The following is a 12,061-nucleotide window of genomic DNA, read 5'->3' on the forward strand; positions in this document are numbered from 1 at the left end:
TGTGTGTTTGTGTTTTCAGGGCCGCAACTAGGGGGGGCTGGAGGTGCACGTGCTGAGATTTAGAGGGAGACTCTAAGGGGGGCACCTGCTGAGATTTTATTACCAGCAGGCACCCGGCTCTTCTCTGCAGCACCACGCTAGCCGGAGGCTGGAGTTCTCTCCTAAGCTCCAGCTTCCGGCTCTCCCCACAGGCACTATGGGAGAGACGTGCCGAGGAGCAGCCAGGCGGACCCAATGGAAGCGGTCACAGGAGCGGGGTTTAAGGTAAGTATTTCTTTTTTTTCTGTGTAAGCGGCACTACGGGGGCATTACCAGGGGGACTACAGGGGCATTACGAGGGAGCACTACAGGGACATCAGGGGGCATTACCAGGGGGCTCTACATGGGCATTACTAAATGGGCACTACAGAGGCATGACTAGGGGTGTTACATCATGGGCTCTACAGGGGCATTACCAGGAGGCTCTACAGGGGCATTACTAGGGGGCACTACAGGGGCATTACTAAATTGGCACTACATGGGGCATTACTAGAGGGCATTACTATATGGTGACAACAGGGGCATTACTATATGGTGACTACAGGGGCATTACTATTTGGGCACTACAGGGGCATTACTATGGGGGCATTACCATATGGGCACTATAGGGGCATTACTATGGGAACATTACCATATGGCCACTAGTACAGGGGCATTACTATGGGTGCACTACTGAAGGGGCATTACTATGGGGGCACTGCTGTGGGGGAATTACCAGGGGGAGGGGGCCGACAACTTACTGTCTTGCCCCGGGTGACAAAAACACCGGGGGACCCTACCGCAGGGTCTCGTCGCAAGCCCGATGGTCACGATGGTCTTGACCATCGCGACCATCTTTTTGGCCGCACGCATAAGCTGTGGGTGGTCACCCACAGCTATGCAAGCGGCCAGGAGGCCGCTCCAATTTTAGGTAGGAGGGCACTGATTCAGAGCGAGCGCTCTTGTCAGAGCATCCGCTTCTGATTCAGGCTCAGAGCTTTATCCCTGCAAGGGATTTTATATAAATCCCTGTGATATTTCCAAAATTTGCAATGCGGATTTAGTGAGGTGATAGGGAGAGGAGGGTGGGTGTGGTGAGGAGATAGGGAGAGGAGGGTGGGTGTGGTGACAGGGAGAAGAGGGTGGGTGTGGTGAGGTGATAGGGAGAGGAGGGTGGGTGTGGTGAGGTGATAGGGAGAGGAGGGTGGGTGTGGTGAGGAGATAGGGAGAGGAGGGTGGGTGTGGTGAGGAGATAGGGAGGGGAGGGTGGGTGTGGTGAGGAGATAGGGAGAGGAGGGTGGGTGTGGTGAAGTGATAGGGAGAGGAGGGTGGGTGTGGTGAGGTGATAGGGAGAGGAGGGTGGGTGTGGTGAAGTGATAGGGAGAGGAGGGTGGGTGTGGTGAGGTGATAGGGAGAGGAGGGTGGGTGTGGTGAGGTGATAGGGAGAGGAGGGTGGGTGTGGTGAAGTGATAGGGAGAGGAGGGTGGGTGCTCAGTTTAGGGGTTGGGTAGTAGGACCATTGTGGGGGAGAAAAGAAAGAGGAGACGGAGGGAAGCAGAGGGGAGGCATAAAGACAGTGGAGGGGAGAGAAGTGGAGGAGACTGGGGGGGAGGATAGAGGTAGGAACAGGGGGCAGAATATAGGATTAGGTAGGCAGCGAGTAAAGTGAGAATATGAAGAAAACATGGTCACGGTGTGGATGACGTAAGAATAGTGTATGTGTGAGAACGACAGTGTTGAAGGTTTTTCAGAAATGCTGGTGAAAGAACACTGTTGGTAAATGTGTGTGCTTGATGAAAAAGGTAGGGGGGGTTTATTGAGGAGAATATATGTGATTTAAAGTGTTTTGAAAATGAGTAATAAAAAAGAAGTTTAAAGTTGTGAGACTAGGCAAAAGCGATGGTAAATCAGATCGTATATACAAGGTTTAGAGGTTACTTTGCATTGGCACAAATAAGAATTTAGATTTGTGAAAAAAGAGGCAGCACAAATAGTAGCAAGTGAGATAATGTCTTTGCAATGATCAAACAAGGAGATCAGTGTTGCATGTCCTGTTTATGCCGGCAGCAGGTGTGTATTGTGAAGAGGTAGTGACCGCACACTTGATGCCCCATAGGTGTCCATATGCAGTACTGATAGCAGTTTAGTTGTGTTTGATGAACTGTTCTCCTTCTGTTTTCCTTCTTTTTATTGCTGAAATTTTCCCTAAAATCTATATTGCACTTGTAATTCTGCACTTAGGAGTCTGATAACTCCAGCCAAGGCTAATACAGCCTATGAATGATATTTAAGTAGAGATGTAGCAAAGTGAGCATCCTAATTACTGACAGCCCCTCACTAGCCACCCCATACAGACCCAGCAATAAAATGGCTTAAACAAACATGTAGCACATACCAAACATTTAGGACTTGAGTTCAGTCATGTCTACACACAATCTAATGACTGGAGATATTACTTATGGCAATTTATATACAATTAAATATTATCAGACTGCAGCAGACTTGCAATAATAATTGCTGATTACCTAAATATAATTCTATATACTGCACAGTGGGTTAGGTTTGGACTGTTGGGGAATATGGGCCCTATGGGATAATTCTATATACTGTACAGCGGGTCAGGTTTGGTCTGTTGGGGAATTTGGGTCTGGTGCGGAGTTACCCTTTGTTTTTGTCTGGAGCATTTTGCGTGATTTCGCACGCTCAGATACTGTACGCGTACAAGTACAAACAGCGCAGAGCAGGGACACCCTGGCCATCAGGCACTTGTAGGACATACAAGAAAACCTGGCCAAACTCTGCTCGGGAGGTTTTTGTCCTCCTTAAGCTCACCATGGGACAACTGCGTTACGGTTTAACGAGTGTACCACCCGAGTCACACTCCCCACCTGCCACTGTCCCCGGCGGAGATATATATCATGCCACCATCTGCGCTGTCTGAGACATGTGACCATACCATTTAAATAAAAATATACAGCTCGGCACTGGCCTAATAAAACTCCAAACTGTATTGTATTTACATTCAGGGAATGTTGGTTCTAAAATGCAGGGAGAGATATATATCAAACCTTGGAAGGAGATAAAGGGCTCGATTCAGACCCACTCGCTAGATGCGTATGCTCGCCCCCAGTGTATGCAAATCCAGCACACACCCAGCAAGGCAGACGATCACACGGCAAGGCATAAGAATGCCCACTATGTCTTGGCATGCAATCACTTTGTGTATGCAGACGCCCACCAACCTGTCTTAAGATGCCCACTTGTGCATGTAATCTCCAGGATGTGTATGCAACCGTCGGTACATCGGAAGTGAATGCAGCACTTGTGCTTGACCATACCCTGCCGAAAGCACTGCGAGTGCTTCACTGTAAAATTCAACCATGTGTCGTGTACCATGACACTGCATCTTAATAATGCACACCTCTGAAACGGCATTGAGACACTCGAGCAAGCCTGCATTCGCACCTCCACTCCCCCGTTTCATAGACCAAACCCTGTCACCACCCACAAATGGCTTCTGCTGTCTCTCACTCAGCTCGGCATTCTATGCGCAGTGAATGTATGCTTCCCGATTGCTCGGACTGGTTCCCGCACTGCGATACGTACGCACAATACTAACATCGGCAGACTGCATGCCAACGCTTCTTAGCGAGCGGGTCTGAATCGAGCCAAAAGTACCGACCAATCAGCGTTAAACTGTTAGGAGCCGATTAGTTGGTACGTTATCTCTCTCCAGTTTACCTCTCCAAGGTTTGGTCTTCCCTACAGTCTTTAATCAAAGTGAAAATAATATAATCCTGTTTTTAAAACAGAGACATGCGCACATGTAAAGTGAAAATAGCTTCAGCGTCTACAAGCAGCTAAATTGGTGCAATGCCCCATAGAATGCCGGAGTGTGTGCGTTCCTTATGTGTAAATCAGCCCCATAGAATGCCGGAGTGTGTGCGTTTCCTTATGTGTAAATCAGCCCCATAGAATGCCGGAGTGTGTGCGTTACCTTATGTGTAAATCAGCCCCATAGAATGCCGGAGTGTGTGCGTTACCTTATGTGTAAATCAGCCCCATAGAATGCCGGAGTGTGTGTTCTTTTCCTTATGTGTAAATCAGCCCCATAGAATGCCGGATTGTGTGTTCTTTTCCTTATGTGTAAATCAGCCCCATAGAATGCCGGAGTGTGTGTGCGTTTCCTTACGTGTAAATCAGCACCATAGAATGCCGGAGTGTGTGCGTTTCCTTACGTGTAAATCAGCCCCATAGAATGCCGGAGTGTGTGCGTTACCTTATGTGTAAATCAGCCCCATAGAATGCCGGAGTGTGTGCGTTACCTTATGTGTAAATCAGCCCCATAGAATGCCGGAGTGTGTGTTCTTTTCCCTATGTGTAAATCAGCCCCATAGAATGCCGGAGTGTGTGTGCGTTTCCTATGTGTAAATCAGCCCCATAGAATGCCGGAGTGTGTGCGTTCCCTATGTGTAACTCAGCCCCATAGAATGCCGGAGTGTGTGCGTTCCCTATGTGTAAATCAGCCCCATAGAATGCCAGAGTGTGTGCGTTACCTTATGTGTAAATTTGCCCCATAGATTGCGGTGTGTGCATTCCCTATGTATAAATCAGCCCCATAGAATGATGGAGTGTGTGTTCCTTATGTGTAAATCAGCCCCATAGAATGCCGGAGTGTGTGTGCGTTTCCTTACGTGTAAATCAGCCCCATAGAATGCCGGAGTGTGTGTGCGTTTCCTATGTGTAAATCAGCCCCATAGAATGCCGGAGTGTGTGCATTCCCTATGTGTAAATCAGCCCCATAGAATGCCGGAGTGTGTGCGTTCCCTATGTGTAAATCAGCCCCATAGAATGCCAGAGTGTGTGCGTTACCTTATGTGTAAATTTGCCCCATAGATTGCGGTGTGTGCATTCCCTATGTATAAATCAGCCCCATAGAATGATGGAGTGTGTGTTCCTTATGTGTAAATCAGCCCCATAGAATGCCGGAGTGTGTGTGCGTTTCCTTACGTGTATATCAGCCCCATAGAATGCCGGAGTGTGTGCGTTCCATATGTGTAAATCAGCCCCATAGAATGCCGGAGTGTGTGCGTTCCCTATGTGTAAATCAGCCCCATAGAATGCCGGAGTGTGTGCGTTCCCTATGTGTAAATCAGCCCCATAGAATGCCGGAGTGTGTGCGTTCCCTATGTGTAAATCAGCCCCATAGAATGCCGGAGTGTGTGCGTTTCCTTATGTTTAAATCAGCTCCATAGAATGCCGGAGTGTGTGCGTTACCTTATGTGTAAATCAGCCCCATAGAATGCCGGAGTGTGTGCGTTACCTTATGTGTAAATCAGCCCCATAGAATGCCGGAGTGTGTGCGTTACCTTATGTGTAAATCAGCCCCATAGAATGCCGGAGTGTGTGCGTTTCCTTACGTGTAAATCAGCCCCATAGAATGCCTGAGTGTGTGCGTTTCCTTACGTGTAAATCAGCCCCATAGAATGCCGGAGTGTGTGCGTTCCCTATGTGTAAATCAGCCCCATAGAATGCAGGAGTGTGTGCGTTCCCTATGTGTAAATCAGCCCCATAGAATGCCGGAGTGTGTGCGTTCCCTATGTGTAAATCAGCCCCATAGAATGCCGGAATGTGTGCGTTTCCTTATGTGTAAATCAGCTCCATAGAATGCCGGAGTGTGTGCGTTCCCTATGTGTAAATCAGCCCCATAGAATGCCGGAGTGTGTGCGTTTCCTTACGTGTAAATTAGGGGTGAGCGGGTTCGGATTTCTGAAATCCGAACTCCCCCGAGCCCCCCCGATCCGAGTCAGATCCGAGTCAGGCTCGACTTTTCCCACCTGACTCCGATCTGAAATCGAGGCAAAACGTCATCATCCCGCCTTCCGGGTCTCGCGGGTTTTGGATCCTATATAAGGTACCCGCGTCGGCGCCATTTTCTCACTCGGCTGTGGACAGTGAAGAGGGAGGGTGGGAGTTAGGGCTGGCTGGGCTGTGTAGTGTTGTGTAGAGTAGTGCAGAGTAGTGTTGTGCTGTGCTGTGCTGCGCTGTGCTGCTGTTGTCCACTACATCAAAGTCCAAAGGGGCTGGCTGGACTGTGTTGTGCAGTCAGTTGTCCATAGGGGCTGTGTCCACTCCAAAGTCCTGTGCAGTGTCCCAGTCCTAAAGGGGTGCTGTAGTGTTGTCCAGGGGGTGCTCTGTCCATCAGGGGTGCTCCCCCAAGGGCTAAAAAAATAATATTTTCTGTGTGTTTGTGAATTGTGTGCACAGTAGCCGCACGTGCATCAACAAAGTAGTGCCAAGCGTGCGCCTGTGTCATAAGTAAAGGGCCGGCTGGCTTGACCGTTAAAGGGTGCTGTAACCCCCAAAGTACACTCCAAACCAAATAACAAAATATTTTTTCTGTGTTTGTGAATTGTGTGCGCAGTAACCGCACGTGCATCAACAAAGTAGAGCCAAGCGTGCACCTGTGTCATAAGTAAAGGGCCGGCTGGCTTGACCATTAAAGGGTGCTGTAACCCCCAAAGTACACTCCAGTCCAATCCAAAAAAAAAATTATTTTCTGTGTTTGTGAATTGTGTGCGCAGTAGCCGCACGTGCATCAACAAAGTAGTGCCAAGCGTGCGCCTGTGTCATAAGTAAAGGGCCAGCTGGCTTGACCGTTAAAGGGTGCTGTTACCCCCAAAGTACACTCCAAACCAAATAACAAAATATTTTTTCTGTGTTTGTGAATTGTGTGCGCAGTAGCCGCACGTGCATCAACAAAGGAGCAGCGCCAAGCGTGCGCCTGTGTCCCATAAGTAAAGAGGCGGCTGGCTCATTTCTTAAAGGGTGGTGTAACCCACAAAGTGCACTACTCTCCAGCAAAAATAAAAAAATATTTTCTGTGTTTGTGTGCGCCTTAGCCGCACGTATTTATCAAATCGATATAACATAAATGGAGGACCAAACTTTCTCCGATAAAAATAAAATAGAGAAAGATCAAGAACCACTTCCTCTTAGTGCTGAAGCTGCTGCCACTAGTCATGACATAGACGATAACATGCCATCAACGTCGTCTGCCAAGGCCGATGCCCAATGTCATAGTAGAGGGCACATACAATCCCAAATGACAAAGTTCAGGAAAATAACCTTAAAAAAAACATTTAAATCATCTGAAGAGAAACGGAAACTTGTCAATATGCCATTTATGACACGGAGTGGCAAGGAACGGCTAAGGTCTTTCCTTATGTTCATGACTAGTGGTTCAGCTTCACATGACGATGGAAGCCCTCCTCCACTAAAAAAATCAAACGAGTTAAGCTGGCAAAACCACTGCGAAGAACTGTGCGTTCTAAGAAGATATCACAAATCCCCAAGGAGAGTCCAAGTGTGGTGGCGGTTGCGATGCCTGACCTTCCCAGCACTGGACGGGAAGAGGTGGCTCTTTCCACCATTTGCACACCCCCTGCAAGTGCTGAAAGGAGCACCCACTGTCCACTTGCTGATATGCAAATTGAAGATGTCACTGTTGAAGTACAACAGGATGAGGATACTGGTGTAGCTGGCACTGAGGAGGAAGTTGGCGAGGAGGATTCTGATGGTGATGTGGTTTGTTTAAATCAGGCTCCGGGGGAGACAGTTGTTGTCCATGGGATGAAAAAGCCCATCACGGTCATGCCTGGGCAGAAGACCAAACATTCCACCTCTTTGGTCTGGCAATATTTCTATCCAAATCCGGACAACAACTGTCTTGCCATATGTACCATATGTAAAGGTGAAATAAGTAGGGGTAGGGACGTTAACCACCTAGGAACATCCTCCCTTATACGGCACCTGCAGTGCGTTCATAAAAAGTTACTGTCATGTTCAGAAACTTTGGCTAAGACCGTAAGCAGTCCAGGGACACCTAAATCCCTTTTTCCTGTTTTATCCAAGGAATCGGTGGATGAGGAGGATGAGGATGACATCTTGCCTCCGTAGAGCCAATTTGTGCAGGGACACATTAAAATGCCAGCTTGTTTTGTGGGGGCCCAAACGAACCAATCATTTCAGCCACAGTTGTGTGGCAGACCCTGGCGCTGAAATGATTTGTTTGTTAAAGTGTGCATGTCCTGTTTATACAACATAAGGGTGGGTGGGAGGGCCCAAGGACAATTCCATCTTGCACCTCTTTTTTTTCTTTGCATTGTATACTGTTTGGGGCCTAGTTTTTCAAACTGCCATCCTGTCTGCCACTGCAGTGTCACTCCTAGATGGGCCACGTGTTTGTGCCGCCCACTCGTGTCGCTTAGCATAGTCATCCAGCTACCTTGGTGCAATCTTTTGGCCATAAAAACAATATTGTGAGGTATGAGGTGTTCAGAATAGACTGGAAATGAGTGGAAATGAAGGTTATTGAGGTTAATAATTGCATAGGAGCAGAAAAACCCACAAATTCTGTGATTTTAGCTGTTTTTATGCTTTTTTAAAAAAAAAACAGATCCAAAACACAAAACCCAGAACCCAAAACACGGAAGGGTGGTTTTGGCAAAACCAATCCAGATCCAAAACACAAAGAAAGATCCAGATCCAAAACCAAAACACAAAACACGAAAAGTGGCCGGTGCACACCCCTAGTGTAAATCAGCCCCATAGAATGCGGAGTGTGCGTGCGTTTCCTTACGTGTAAATCAGCCCCATAGAATGCCGGAGTGTGTGCGTTACCTTACGTGTAAATCAGCCCCATAGAATGCCGGAGTGTGTGTGCGTTTCCTTACATGTAAATCAGCCCCATAGAATGCCAGAGTGTGTGTGCGTTTCCTTACGTGTAAATCAGCCCCATAGAATGCCGGAGTGTGTGCATTACCTTACGTGTAAATCAGCCCCATAGAATGCCGGAGTGTGTGCGTTTCCTTACGTGTAAATCAGCCCCATAGAATGCCGGAGTGTGTGCGTTTCCTTACGTGTAAATCAGCCCCATAGAATGCCGGAGTGTGTGCGTTTCCTTACGTGTAAATCAGCCCCATAGAATGCCGAAGTGTGTGTGCGTTTCCTTACGTGTAAATCAGCCCCATAGAATGCCGGAGTGTGTGTGCGTTTCCTTACGTGTAAATCAGCCCCATAGAATGCCGGAGTGTGTGCGTTTCCTTACGTTTAAATCAGCCCCATAGAATGCCGGAGTGTGTGCATTACCTTATGTGTAAATCAGCCCCATAGAATGCCGGAGTGTGTGTGCGTTTCCTTATGTGTCAATCAACCACATAGAATGCCGGAGTGTGTGTGCGTTTCCTTATGTGTAAATCAGCCCCATAGAATGCCGGAGTGTGTGCGCGTTTCCTTATGTGTAAATCAGCCCCATAGAATGCCGGAGTGTGTGCGTTCCCTTTGTGTAAATTAGCCCCATAGAATGCGGAGTGTGTGCGTTCCTTATGTGTAAATCTGCCCAATAGAATGCCGGAGTGTGTGCACATTTCCTTATGTGTAAATCAGCCCCATAGAATGCCGGAGTGTGTGCTTTACCTTATGTGTAAATCAGCTCCATAGAATGCCGGAGTGTGTGCGTTCCCTATGTGTAAATCAGCCCCATAGAATGCGGAGTGTGTGCGTTCCTTATGTGTAAATCAGCCCCATGGAATGCCGCAGAGTGTGCGCGTTTCCTTATGTGTAAATCAGCCCCATAGAATGCCGGAGTGTGTGCGTTTCCTTACGTGTCAATCAGCCCCATAGAATGCCGGAGTGTGTGCGTTCCTTATGCTTAAATCAGCCCCATAGAATGCCGTAGTGTGTGCGTTTCCTTACGTGTAAATCAGCCCCATAGAATGCCGGATTGTGTGCATTTCCTTACGTCTAAATCAGCCCCATAGAATGCTGGAGTGTGTGCATTTCCTTATGTGTAAATCTGCCCCATAGAATGCCGGAGTGTGTGCACGTTTCCTTATGTGTAAATCAGCCCCATAGAATGCCGGAGTGTGTGCATTCCCTTATGTGTAAATCAGCCCCATAGAATGCTGGAGTGTGTGCATTACCTTATGTGTAAATTTGCCCCATAGATTGCGGTGTGTGCGTTTCCTTACGTGTAAATCAGCCCCATAGAATGCGGAGTGTGTGCGTTTCCTTACGTTTAAATCAGCCCCATAGAATGCCGGAGTGTGTGTGCGTTTCCTTATGTGTAAATCAGCCCCATAGAATGCGGAGTGTGTGCATTCCCTTATGTGTAAATCAGCCCCATAGAATGCCGGAGTGTGTGCGTTCCCTATGAGTAAATCAGCCCCATAGAATGCGGAGTGTGTGCGCGTTTCCTTATGTGTCAATCAACCACATAGAATGCCGGAGTGTGTGTGCGTTTCCTTATGTGTAAATCAGCCCCATAGAATGCCGGAGTGTGTGCGCGTTTCCTTATGTGTAAATCAGCCCCATAGAATGCCGGAGTGTGTGTGCGTTTCCTTACGTGTCATTCAGCCCCATAGAATGCCGGAGTGTGTGTGCGTTTCCTTACGTGTAAATCAGCCCCATAGAATGCCGGAGTGTGTGTGCGTTTCCTTACGTGTCATTCAGCCCCATAGAATGCCGGAGTGTGTGTGCATTTCCTTATGTGTAAATCAGCCCCATAGAATGCCGGAGTGTGTGCGTTTCCTTATGTGTAAATCAGCCCCATAGAATGCGGAGTGTGTGCATTCCCTTATGTGTAAATCAGCCCCATAGAATGCCGGAGTGTGTGTGCGTTTCCTTATGTGTAAATCAGCCCCATAGAATGCTGAGTGTGTGCGTTACCTTATGTGTCAATCAACCACATAGAATGCCGGAGTGTGTTCATTACCTTATGTGTAAATCAGCCCCATAGAATGCCGGAGTGTGTTCATTACCTTATGTGTAAATCAGCAAAAAAAACTAATTAAACCACAGGTTAATAAGTACAAAGTGAAACATTTCAGAAAATGAGAAATGCTGAATATTTTACACAATTATTTATCAGCTTCTCGGTAAGATAAATGTCACCGAAATACACGGCAATTATCAAACGTGTCACAAGTGCCCCTATTCCCACCAGACTATTAGGATTCATTTGTAAATGGAATCAAAAGCAAAAAGATGGTCTCAGGGTGATCAGTCTCCATAGAAACAACTTTTATCCGGCTTTGATATATTTTACATTGTGTTAATTAGCTGAGTTGTAACGCTGTGTGGTGCACTCAGGTAGCACAAGGGTTAATGCAAAACAATTAACCAATTCAGTACTGTGCATCCAATGCGCCGAGGGACACATGCATGATGTACTATATATAAAGTAGGGATGAGCGGGTTCGGTTCCCTGAGAACCGAACCCACCCGAACTTCGGGGATCCGGGGCGATCCGAGCCCAAGCTCGGATCTCCCTGTCTGCCCCGGATCCCTCTCCCGAGGCAAAACCTCGAGATCTGCTGTCGGATCTCGAGGTTTTGCCTCGAGCGGCCATTTAAAAAAAAATGCCTTTGCCTTTAATGGGCAAAGTGCTGATTGGCTGACAGAGCCGTCTGTCACGGCTCTCAGCCAATCAGCATTATGGTCCTCATTTGCATGTAGCACGGACTCGTGAGATCCGTGCTACATGCATCTGTGTGATTGACAGTGACACAGAGCACAGATGGGTCAGTGAGACCCGTCTGTGCTGCTGTGTATTTCAATGACACAGATGCACGCACGGACCAGGAGATCCGTGCTACTTGCATCTGTGTCATTGACACAGAGCACTAACGGGTCCGTGAGACCCGTCTGTGCTGCTGTGGTAAATAAAAAAAAAAAAACCTGTGTAAAAAGAGAAAAAAATGGCGTGCCCCCCCCCCAAAAAAAGAGCAACCAGCCCCGGGCATTAGTGACCCAGTGCTGGGTGTGCTTAAATACAGGGGACAAACGACATAGGGGTCCCCTGTACTTAAACACAACCAGCACCGGGCTAGTCAGAACCAGAGCTGGTTGCCAAAATACGGGGGACAAACGACGTAGGGGTCCCCCGTATTCTGCGCAACCAGCTCTGGGCTCTGATCCGGTCCTGGTTCTGGAAATACAGGGGAAAAAAATGAGTAGGGTTCCCCTGTATGTTCCAGAACCA

The sequence above is a fragment of the Taudactylus pleione genome, unplaced genomic scaffold, assembly GCF_031769625.1.
Source record: "Taudactylus pleione unplaced genomic scaffold, aTauple2 ptg003455l, whole genome shotgun sequence".
Lineage (NCBI taxonomy): Eukaryota > Metazoa > Chordata > Amphibia > Anura > Myobatrachidae > Taudactylus > Taudactylus pleione.